This window comes from Pinus tabuliformis, chromosome 3_2 (assembly GCF_031772625.1).
Source record: "Pinus tabuliformis cultivar Carrire ecotype Pingquan chromosome 3_2, CPIR1, whole genome shotgun sequence".
Classification (NCBI taxonomy): Eukaryota; Viridiplantae; Streptophyta; class Pinopsida; order Pinales; family Pinaceae; genus Pinus; species Pinus tabuliformis.
In genome coordinates, this window is record NC_142302.1 from 309,754,605 (window position 1) to 309,767,108 (window position 12,504).

The following is a 12,504-nucleotide window of genomic DNA, read 5'->3' on the forward strand; positions in this document are numbered from 1 at the left end:
GCTTCACCAGAAGCAAAGCAAATCATTGTGTGTATTTTAAATTAATTGGTGACCGTGTTATTTATTTGGTCTTATATGTGGATGATATGTTGCTGGTTGGAAATGACAGAAATTATCCAGGATTTAAAGACCCAATTGTCCTCCAAATTCGACATGAAAGATCTTGGTGCTGCAAACTATATTTTGGGCATTGAAATTAAAAGAGATCGGGCAAAGAGGAAGCTCTGGTTAAACTAGAGGAATTATGTCGAGACAATACTGCAGAGGTTTAATATGCAGGATAGTAAACCAGTGAAGGTTCCTATTCCTATAGGTGTGAGGTTATCTTCTGAACAGTGTCCCAAGACACAAGAAGAGGAAGAGGACATGTCCCATGTTCCATATGCAAGTGCAATCGGTAGCCTGATGTATGCAATGTTCTGTACTAGACCAGACGTTGCACATGCAGTGGGAGTATTGAGCGGGTTTATGTCGAAAATAGGGAAGGAGCACTGGACAGCAGTGAAGCGGGTTTTCAGGTATTTGCGTGGCACTAGTGATTATGGTTTGTGATACCAAGGAAGACCAGGATTGGACAGATTGTTGGATATTCATGGCTTTGTTGATGCAGACTGGGCTGGAGATCTAGATCAGAGAAGATCTACAAGTGGGTATGTGTTTAACCTATTTGGAGGTGCAGTCAGTTGGATGAGTAAGAAACAATCTGTAGTGGCACTATCAACTACAGAGGAAGAATACATGGCAGCCACTCATGCAAGCAAGGAAGTAGTTTGGTTGCAGAGATTGTGTTCAAGTATGGGGTTAGTACAGGGAGCTATAAGAATAGACTGTGACAGCCAAAGTGCAATTTTCTTGGCAAAGAACCCTGCTTATCATTCAAAGACAAAGCACATTGATGTTCAGTATCACTTTGTGAGGGATATGATAGAAGACAAAAAGGTGTTGCTGGTAAAGGTGGACACTTTGAAGAATACTGTAGATGCATTGACAAAATCTATGAGCTCTGAGAAGTTCTCTTGGTGTAGAGAAACAATGGGCATTTCAGTCTGGAAAAATGACTAAGCTCTCCTGTGGCCCCCTGTGGAAAGAAAACAACAAGTGGGAGATTGTTGGGTTGTGTTATATTCTTTCCACAACTAACCTATGTAGTGAACCGGGGGGTTAGAGGGGGGACAAAGCCCCCCCTTCGTTGCGGTGATTACACAGCGGGGGGGTGGGTAGCCCCCCTCTACGGGGTCCAGGGCAGTGCCCCGGGAAATTTCTTTTTGGACCCTATATTAGGTTGGGCGAACCTACCTATGGTTTTCGGTCCTTGGTTTTGGATGTGATGGTTTTCGGTCCATGGTATTGGATGCTTCGGCATGTATAGATATGTATCGTAACATTGAAAGGAATATAATGAAAAATCAAGTTGGTAGTCCTGGTTTTGGCATCCAGGGGAAAATCTCTCTGTATATGTGTTTTATGTGTTATGCTCTCGCATTGTTTATTTTTCTGTGATTTAGAATTCGTATGCAGGTAATTTCTGTACGGGCTTAAAACCTACACGAAATCTTCAAAATCTTCTTAATGGTCATTCAAAGATAAAAACAATCGCATGCCAAGAGCCCTTAGAATGGCGGAAAAACACTATCGGGAGGCGAAAAACTAGAGAAAACCATGAAAAAAACAGAGCATTGGGGGCGTGAGAAATGAATGCACAGTAGCCGTTAGATCTAGCCAATCAACGTTCCAAATCTGATCAGAAAATCACAATCGGCCAACATAGAGGAGGACTTAAGGTTGGGCGGAAGACACCCCTGATCAACGATCTCTGATGATTGGATGGACGGGTCGGATCGAAGGTAGGCAAGTATACCCAAGGCAAAGATGGCGAGATCGCTAAAAGTGACGGATCACAATCAGCGATGTCACAAAGCAGAGGTGGGACCCCGGGCCAAGCAATATTGCAATCGCTGATATCGGCATCAACGGATCACATCGCCATAAGCTACGACCATATGACTTACCCCAAGTCCATGCAATATATGCGATCTGATGAACCGGACCCGATGGTTATATAATTATTATTTCATAAGATTTTAGATCTGCAGGAAAGGCATTTTTAATGTATTTTCATGTATTTTTTTATTTAACGAAATACAAAGAGCAGTGCCGATGCGATAAGACCCAGACCCAAAAGGGTTTGTGAAGGGAAATATATAAAATTTGAAGTCTGTCATGAGCCATTTTTAATGTATTTACAATGTTTTTAATGTATTTCAAAATACAAAGGGAAGGCCGGGAACAGGCATGTGTGACATGCAATAGCGACTCAGAGGATGGACCCAATGGGAGAATAGACCAGATTTAAGGACTTTTGAAGTCCGGAAGAACAGTGATTTTTGGCAGAATTCCACAATATTGCAACATTCCTCTGTGTTAACAGAAAGGGCCCGATTGAAGGGATTTCAAAGGCCTAAAAACCCATTTGGTTATGACATAGGTGGCCACCATCTTTAGAGGCATTATGCAATAATGTCTACACGCTAGAAGGGGGATTTGGTCGTGAGACAGAGACCAGGAGACAGAGGACCAGAAGAGGAAAGGCAAAAATGCACCACAAAAAAAACAATAGAAGTGATCATGGAGCATCGCTAGCATGAGCGAGCTTCTTGATAGCAACAAACTACCAGAATACAGTTACTCAGCTATTAGAAGAGGAAACCTCCAAGCCCATGCATGACTAGTCATGGCATCAGACAGTTAAAAAGACAAAAATGATAGATTAAGACCTCTCGAGCCTTAGAAGGCTCGAGAGCATTGTAAAAGGCCTATAAATATTACAAAGTTTAGAGTAACAAGGGTTCAACTTTTCGGGACTGTGAGCTATGTTCCTTCCAAGCATCTCATCTTCATTCTAGCAATATAAGCTTCTTTTGCTATTACATGTTCAATTCCCATTTTCTCTTCTATTCTATGCTTGGACTTGAATAGGTTATTCATGATTTCTTCTGTGTCTAATGCCAGATAACTGTCATATTATCTCTGCATTGATAAATTAGATTTGCAAGCTTCATTTACTTCCTGTATCTAGCCATTCATATGTGTTTAGGTATGCATCTGCTGGTACAGTCAGTATTCTCCATCTATCCATTGAATCTATAAAGTATTGAGCATTAGTGGTCTAAAGCCTTGTATTGTTGAGGGTGTTCATGCATGTCTTGAGTGAGAATAGAGCTGAAATGGTTATCTGACTTGATCCAAACCATCATCCATTCCAATAGTTCCGAGAACAATATTGAAGATTATATGTTACCAGGAATCTCCGAGCTACAACCTAGGAGAGTTTCCAAGAGTGATAACATAATTGGTAATGTTGTCAGGGAGAGGAAACTAAAGTTCAGATTCCCTGGGAGATGACATAGATATAGCTTTGATGATAGATAAAGTCTGGGCACTTTTTTGGTTGTAATCATCTATCTGGCGACTCTACTAGAGGATGAACCTCTTGGCGACTGCACTTCATAGTTTTGGCTCATTTTGTGAGGCATACTCATAGAAATCCTCAGAAGCCACAAGCTGACCCAGTATCTGACCCTAAAAAAATCATCAAAGAAAGAAAGGCATTGCAGAAAGGAGCATTGGGTTCAGGTAGCTATAAACGATATTTTATATCTCTTCAAGAAAATCATGTAATAGAAAAAATACATGTTGAGATTATAGCATCTAATACTAGCAGTGAAGAAAAAATCTTAGAGATTCATAAAGCTCCTTATTCTTTAGGTTCTCCTTTTGTTGCAAGCCCAAATTAAACCACACCTCCTATCCATCATACACCTTTAGTCCTATTAGTCAATCCTCAGCCTTCCGTCATTCAGACTTCTAGTACTCTTATAGCCACCACAACTATGGTAGGTCCACAAGCACCTACCAAAATGGAAAGAATAATAACTTCTAGGTATGGGCCTCTAGTATTGCCCACTCCTTTGAATGCCATGCCTACTGGAGAATATCAGAAGTATAGGCCTAAGTTCACTGGGACTGAAGGTGTTACAACTAAAGAACATATTGAATCATTCTATAGCTATGCCCATAACCTGGACATTAACGAAGATGATATATGGATGAGAGTGTTTGTCCAAAGTCTAGATGGGGAGGCTAGAAAATGGTTCAGAGAACCAACCCCAAGGTCCATAGCAGATATTGAGGCTTTAGATGATGCATTCCTAAAGCATTGGGGGGACAAGAAGGATCTACTCTACTACCACACCGAGTTTGGGAACTTAAAGAGGGAAAATGGTGAGCTGTTGTTTGATTTTAATAAAAGGTTTAACCGCATGTACAACAAGATACCAGTTAAAGTAAAACCCACCACTACCTCTGCTAAGCTCACCTATGCCAATGCCTTTGATTCTGACTTCTGTCTACTATTGAGGGAGAGGCGATGTGCTACCTTGGCTGATATGCAGGATGTAGCCTTGGAAGTATAATCAAACATCATGGCTGCAGAGAAGCTCAAGGGGAATGTTGATAGAAGGAGACATAGGGGCGAAGCTTCATCATCTTCAAATCCCAAGATAGATAAAATGAACAAGATGATGGAGTAATTAGCCTCTGAAATATCCAAATTAAAGGTTGAGCAGTACCCTGGGAAAGGAAGAGTTCCTAATACCTTTGCTCCTAGAAATCCAAATCTAAATCCATATATAAGAACTAATGAGAAGTTGTAGATTTTGCAGAGAATCAAAGATGCCAATGAAGATCAAAGGGTGAAGACCCCTTTCCAGAATGTAGTCATGGAAGAAGAGCAGTTTGAAGAAGATGATGAGATCCATTGTCTGGAAGACAAAGGCAATGCCTCCATTTTGACCTTAGCTTCCTATGAAAAGTCATTATTCAATGACCAGATCAATCAAGAATGGGATGGTGAAGCTATTCTGCAAACTGAAGATCGACACAGATATGATCTGAGGTCGAAGATGAATAATGCCAAGGAAACTCCTGTTCAAAGAGCTATTGTCTCTGCAGTACAACAAGCTAACAAGAAGATGCGACTGGTAGTTGATCCCATCATCCTCAAAGCTCCAACTCACGAGGTAAGAGGCCTTGACAAGTATCTTTCTCCTCTTAGTTTTTAATCAGAAATTAAGAAGCTAAGAATACATATACCTCTGATCGAACAAGTGAAGAATGAGTCCTTCAAAAGATCCATCCTTGAGGCCCTTGAGCCTAAAGCCATCCAAGCCTCCACTGACTATGTAAATCTGCAAGATGACAAACCAGCTGTTATTCTCAGCCCAATGATTGAAAATTGTGAATACAACTCCCCATCATTCTATGTCTCACCTACTATTCATGACAAAATCATTCATAACTGCCATCTGGACAATGGAGCTAGCCATAATCTAATGCCCAAGGCTGTCATGGATGAGTTAGTTCTTGACATTACCAAGCCTTATCATGATCTGTTTTCTTTTGACTCTAGAAAAGTGAAATGTTTGGGATTAATCAAAGACCTAGCCATCACCTTGTCTTAGCTGCCTATGAAGAGCATGATGATGGAAATTGTGGTAGCAGATGTACCCCCCAAGTTTGGCATGTTTCTTTCCAGAGGCTGGATCAAGAGATTAGGTGGAACATTTGCAAAATGATCTCTCCTATGCTACTGTCTGAGTTTTTGGAGGTGAGAGTAAGAGATTATACAGAGAGGCTCAGTTGGCTTATATCATTAGTGATGAGAAGAATCCCACTAATCATCCCATCTATGCTGTCGACACTGATTTCGGAGCCTATATTCCTCAGATTAAAGAATCCCAGTTGGCCTCCATGCAACTGAAAAAACTAGTTTGCTAGATCACAGAGGAATAACACCCACAAATTTGGGACATGTTATTTGATGGGGCTTGCTCTAAGGAAGCTGTAGGGCTAAAAGCATACAGAGATGAGGTATGGAAGCTTAAGGACTCTTTTAATATTTTCAGCATTTCTTACATCCCAAGAATGAAGAACTAGCTCGCTGATTACCTTGATGTGTCTGCTAGCACGTTTATTCCTCCTTTGCCTCCTAAATTGACTTATGAAGTTCAGGTGAAATATAGGCCATCTCTGCCTGACAATATCAAATACTAGAAATTTTTTGAAGACGATGATAAAATTAATAGGTTTTTACAAGCTGTTGATGGTTTTCTGAAATGCACATTGACCAAGAAAACAAAACCATGGAAGAATGCAACCAGTCCAAGCTAAAGGACAAGATTGGTCGAGAAAGCATTGTTCAGCTGCCCAGTAACCATATACGCAAAGGATTGGTGCCCCTAGAGAAGCTGTTTGACCATAATTATGTACCTTATAAGCTTGCCAAAAAAGAAAAAAATGAGTCTGTTGTTGATAAACATAATGTAGGGAATCCAGACCATCCAAAGTACATAAATCTGTCCACTCACTTTTCTTCTACCCAAAGTTCCAAGTATTGCACCCTGATGAAACAATTTGCAGATATTTTTTCTTGGGAATACAATGATCTTAGGACCTATGACACCAACACCATTCGGCATAAGATTCCACTGGAGAAGAACACCATCCCTTGGAAGCAGAAATCAAGACCTATCAGCCCTCTCTTATTGCCTTTGATTGTAAGGATAATCAAAAGGAGCTGGGATTCCAAGTTGAAGTTTGCACTATGGGCTGACAGAGTTACCAACAAGAAGTCCATAGGAAATTCTCCATTTAAGCTGGTTTATGGTGCTGATGTTGTTTTTCCTATCCAATTGATTCTCCCTGTGGCCAAATTCTTGCAAGAAGAACAGGATGAAGAGAATGACATGGCGAGGAGAATGAGTAACTTGGTTGAATTGCATATCAGAAAACAACTAGTTGAGAAGTCAAGAATTCACCAGAAGAAGATCAAAGAAACCTTTGATAGAAAGGAAAAAATGGACAGTTTTCAAGTTGGTGACTGGGTTCTCAAATGCATTCGCATTTGAGGAAAAGAAGGGAAACCATGGTAAATTCAATGCCTAATGGATGGGACCGTTTGTTATTGCTCAAGTTCAGATGAAAAATACTTTCATTCTGCACAATTTGGAGGCGGAAGGTGTTTTTGATGGCCTAGTCAATGGGCGGTTTTTTAAACTTTACTTCATATAAGGCTTTAAGGCCTTAATATTGTAAATATGTTTTTCAGTTTTTATTTTTATGCAAAATAGACTCCATGCCCAATGGAACACTAGGAGATAGATTTGATTTTTGGTTTTATAGGAAAGGCATTGGTCTGTGGTTCTTGAAACCTCACAAGGAGGCTTTCATCCCTAGAAGGAGCCAGTGTTAGCCCTGTTGGCATGTGGCCCAAAATGGATCCAAAACACTTGAAATCTTCAAAATCTTCTTAAGGATCATTCAAAGATCAAAACAATCGCATGCCAAGAGCCCTTAGAATGGCGAAAAAACACTATTGGGAGGCAAAAAACCAAAGAAAACCATGAAAAAAATAGAGCATTGGGGGCGTGAGAAATGAATGCATAGTAGCCGTCAGATCTGGCCGATCAACAGTCCAGATCTTATCGAAAAATTGCAATTGGCCAACACAGAGGAGGACTTAATGTCTGGTGGAAGACACCCCTGATCAACAATCTCCGATGATCGGATCAGCGGATCGGATCGGAGGTAAGCGGAGTATACCCAAGGCAAAGATGGTGTGATCGCCAAAAGCGGTGGATCGCAATCGGTGATGTCACGAAGCAGAGGCGGGACCTCGGGCCAAGCGATACTGTGATCACTGATATCGGTGTTGGTGGATCGCGTTGACATAAGCTACGACCATATGACTTACCCCAGGTCCACACGATATATGTGATTCGATGAACCAGACCCGATGGTTATATAAATATTATTTCATAAGATTTGAGATTTGCAAGAAAGGCATTTTTAATGTATTTTCACATATTTCGTTATTTAATGAAATAAAAAGAGCAGCGCCGATGCGATAAGACCCGGACCCGAAAGGGTTCGTGAAGGGAAATATATAAAATTTGAAGTCCGTCATGAGCCATTTTTAATGTATTTCCAGTGTTTTTAACGTATTTCAAAATACAAAGGGAAGACCAGGAACATGCCATGTGCGACATGCGATAGCGACTTAGAGGACAAACCTGATGGGAGAATAGACTAGATTTAAGGACTTTTGAAGTCTGGAAGAATAGTGAGTTTTGTCAGAATTCCACAATATTGCAACATTCCTTGTGTTAACAGAAAGGGGCCGATTGAATGGATTTCAAAGGCTCGAAAACCCATTCAGTTATGATACAAGTGGCCACCATCCTTAGAGGCATTATGCAATAATGTCTACACGCTAGAAGAGGGTTTCGGTCATGAGACAGAGACCGAGAGATAGAAGGGCAGAAGGGGAAAGGCAACAATGCACCAAAACAAAACCAATAGAAGTGATCATGGAGCATCGCTAGCACGAGCGAGCTCCTTGACAACGTAGCAAACTACCAGAATACAGTTACTCGGCTGTTAGAAGAAGAAACCTCCAAGCCCATGCATGCCTAGTCATGGCATCAGATAGTTAAAAAGATAGAAAGGATAGATTAAGACCTCTCGAGCCTCAGAAGGCTCGAGAGCATTGTAAAAGGCCTATAAATATTAGAAAGTTCGGAGTAACAAGGGTTCAACTTTTGGAGACTGTGAGCTTTGTTCCTTCCAAGCATCTCATCTTCATTCTAGCAATACAAGCTTCTTTTGTTGTTACATGTTGAATTGCCATTTTCTCTTCTATTCTATGCTTGCACTTGAATAGGTTATTCATGTTTTCTTTTGTGTCTAATGCTAGATAACTATCATCTTATCTCTGCATTGATAAATTAGATTTGCAAGCTTCATTTACTTCCTGTAGTTAGCTATTCATATGTGTTTATGTATGCATCTACTGGTACAGTCAGTATTCTCCATCTATCCATTGAATCTATAAACTATTGAGCGTTAGTGGTCTAAAGCCTTGTATTATTGAGGGTGTTCATGCATGTCTTGAGTGAGAATAGAGCTGAAATGATTATTTGACTTGATCCAAACCATCATCCATTCCAACAGTTCTGAGAACAATATTGAAGATTATATGTTACTAGGCATCTCCGAGCTACAACCTAGGAGAGTTTCCTGGAGTGATAACAGTTACAACCAATCACCTAAAAATGTAAGATACAAATCCTCTCAAAATTCTCTCATCCATGATTCTTCTCCTTTGAATGTGCATAGTTAATGATCCACATCTTTTACAATTATTACACAAATCTTCATGAGTTGGAATTTGAAATTCGAATTTGTAGTTGGGTGGCCAAATAGGATCCTTCTAGAATCTCCAAGTAGGCCTACAATATCAAAAAACTAATAACACTTTTAGATATATATGAAAACATGTTAATTTCCTAATATTTAATCACAAATTCTCTTAAAATAATTAAAATCAATTACTTGGAAAATAATAATGATAAACCCATACAATCATGAAAATGGTTATTTAATGTAGGGTCATGGGGCTATAGAGTTACAAAATGAGGGTAAAATGATCTGGAAATGTGCGTAAAAGTGGATGACATTTTGGAGACCCAGCATACCCCCAATTGAAGATGTTGCATGTCCTCATGCAACTATTGCATTGATTTCCTTAATCATAAATTGATCTTCTTGAATTTTTTTGCTTATATATGAGCTTTGGCTTGTATTGATTCTCTTTTAACTTTGCATAATCATATCAATTGATTACTTTGTTCTTTTTGCAAAGTGTACTTGAAATATATTTGATTGCAACATATTTTTTATGGTTGGTTCTTGTGTGACAACCAAAAATTTATGAGTATTGGTTCTTGTGTTACAATACATTTGTTATTTTTGTTGCATCCAAATACTTGAAAACATTGAGAATTCCTTTTTAAGTCCCCATAGTGGTTGTCAACCATTTAATGTGCTCATTAGTTGATCATTGCAAAACATATAAAATTTTGGAATCAAAGTGAAATAATAGTTGATTGGGAAAGATATGCTGGTTAGAATGAAATGAAATGTGGACATGAAATGTGAATATAAATTGATATCCTTCCCCCCCCAACTAAAGGTGTTTTTAGTTTTTGGAAAATGAGAAAGTGAATATGAATTTTGTGAGGGATTTTCCAAAATCACAATTTTAACATTTAAGGAATTACATGATTAAAGATTAGAAAACAATATACCTTCACTTACCTGAAAAGTGGACAAGTTATGTATATAGAAGAGTGTGCTTGTTATATCATGGAATATGAAGTAAAAGAATCCAATATGCTTCTTCTTTCTCTTGGTTGTATGAATTGAGGATGAGATTGGAATATTTATTGCTACAGATACTGAATTTATTCATGTTGCAAACTGCTGAGATCATATTGTCTTCATTCATTCCCACTCAGTGGCATAATTCTTATCTATGTGAATAGATGTTTCGATGTTGAAAATAGAAAAGAAATTGTTTTATTATTGGTCATTAATGAATTCCATTAACCAACACGAGACTACTCACCATTGAGGTCAATGAGAGTCAAGATGCCTAAGTACCTCTTACTAGGTACGAATAGATGTGTCGTAGTCGAGTCACCTAGAAGATCTGACAAACAGGGAACATTGATGTATTCCCACTATTTTTTGGTGAGAGAACTTTCCATTAAGGCATGCAAGCCTCAAGGTACTTGAATGATATCTAGCCTTGATCCCAGATGATGTGTCGGAGTCGATGGGTTAAGACTTGTTAGAAGGGAGGCCTTAATGAATCCTTCATCATCTAATGTGAGTATGAAATAATAATTTCAAGGACCATAGATGAAATATTTGCATTGAAGTAAGGTTTATTTGACAGAAAGGAAAATGAAAATGGGGTGACGCAACTTTGTAAGGGAGTTGAATGAGTTTAATTTTGGGTTAAGGGTGAGTGAAAATGAGGCAGGAAAGTATGAAGATTGAAAATGGAAATGAGTTTTTGGTAGTAGGGATATGGAAATTTGTGGTTCGAATGTAGGTTTAAAATGTGTAGCAATGGTGCAGTGGATTTGATTTGACATGGAATGATCATGCTCTTCTGGAAAAAACCTTGCCTTTAAAAAGGTACTCATGCATATAGTGATCTTCTTTCATCATCCTAGAACCTGCAAAAACTTAGCAATTTTCTACAATAAAATGTAAGGCTGTCAAGAGAGACATGATTAGTCTCTCTTCATATGATATATACACAAAAAACACAGAAATAGTACTAATAAAACAAATTCAAGGACGAAAAATTAAATGCACTTTTACTTGATTGGAAAGTAGTATCATGGATCACCTATTATTGTTTTGTTGGTGACTTCTTCATTGTGGTTCTAACCATTTTTGAGCTTGAGACATTTTCTCCACACACTTAATGCTTCATCAATAGACCATAAACAAAATTTGCATAAGCTATTGAATTGTGTCGATTTTGTAGCTACCAAAAACATGAATCATTTCATTGCCTTGCCACTTTACAACTTGCAATTAGACTCAGATTGTGGTTTGTCAATTAGTGCAGTTGTTTTTTTTTAATTTGTAGGTTTTTATGATGTTTGGAGCCCGTGACAGCATTTTTTATTTTTCTCTAGCACTCCACCTTTTTCCATGATCTAGTGGATCAAGAAAATGCTCAAAATTCAAAATTCTTGCATAAAAATGATACCAGCGCCAAAGCATAGATCACATCACCCTGAATCCAATGCATTTTGTTTCACTGAAGTCCAACTTTGGATGCTCTCGGAATCACATTCTGTTTGTTTTGGGAAAAAACTAAAAAATGAATTTTGAGTTGCAGGAATGCCTAGTCAGCATTCTGTATGCTGACTGGGTCAGGACTTGGCAAGTTTATTGTTCCTTGGCATGAGTTGATTTGTTGACACATGGGTATTTTTTATTGGCTACGGTTTTGTTGGGGAGGGTCAACAAGGGAGTGCCACATGGGCCAACGAGTGGTTGCCATGTGGCCTCCTTGTGGCGGACTAAAATTTTTGTAAGGTCAAACTGCCTTTACAAGAATTGAAACCGCAACCTCTCGCCAACCAACAAAGCACCTTTACAAATCCAGTTATGTTGTTATTTGTTTAATATAGTACCAAATTATATATTTAATTATGAACCATCTGCACTATTGGGGGAAGGGTTGGGCTAAGGCATAAACGTTGGCCACTCTAGTGCCATAGAACCACAGGCAGGGGCCAAGGGCTAGACCTTAGCCTGACCTGCGACCATAGTTCTATGCAATTTTCCATGTAGCCAGTGTTATCCCCCACAATGTCCCAAGCTTAGAGGAATTGACGGAGGTAACCACAGACCAGGCTTTTAGTTTGGTAGATAGCCCTACGAAACCAAAGATGGCTCTCTGTATGGAATCACAGCTAAGAGATGACTAGATGATAAAGGATTTTAGGCTAGATATCCAAGCTCAGGTAGGTTTTTAAAGATTTAGGGTTTTGTTGTTGGATAAGGGAGAAAAACAAG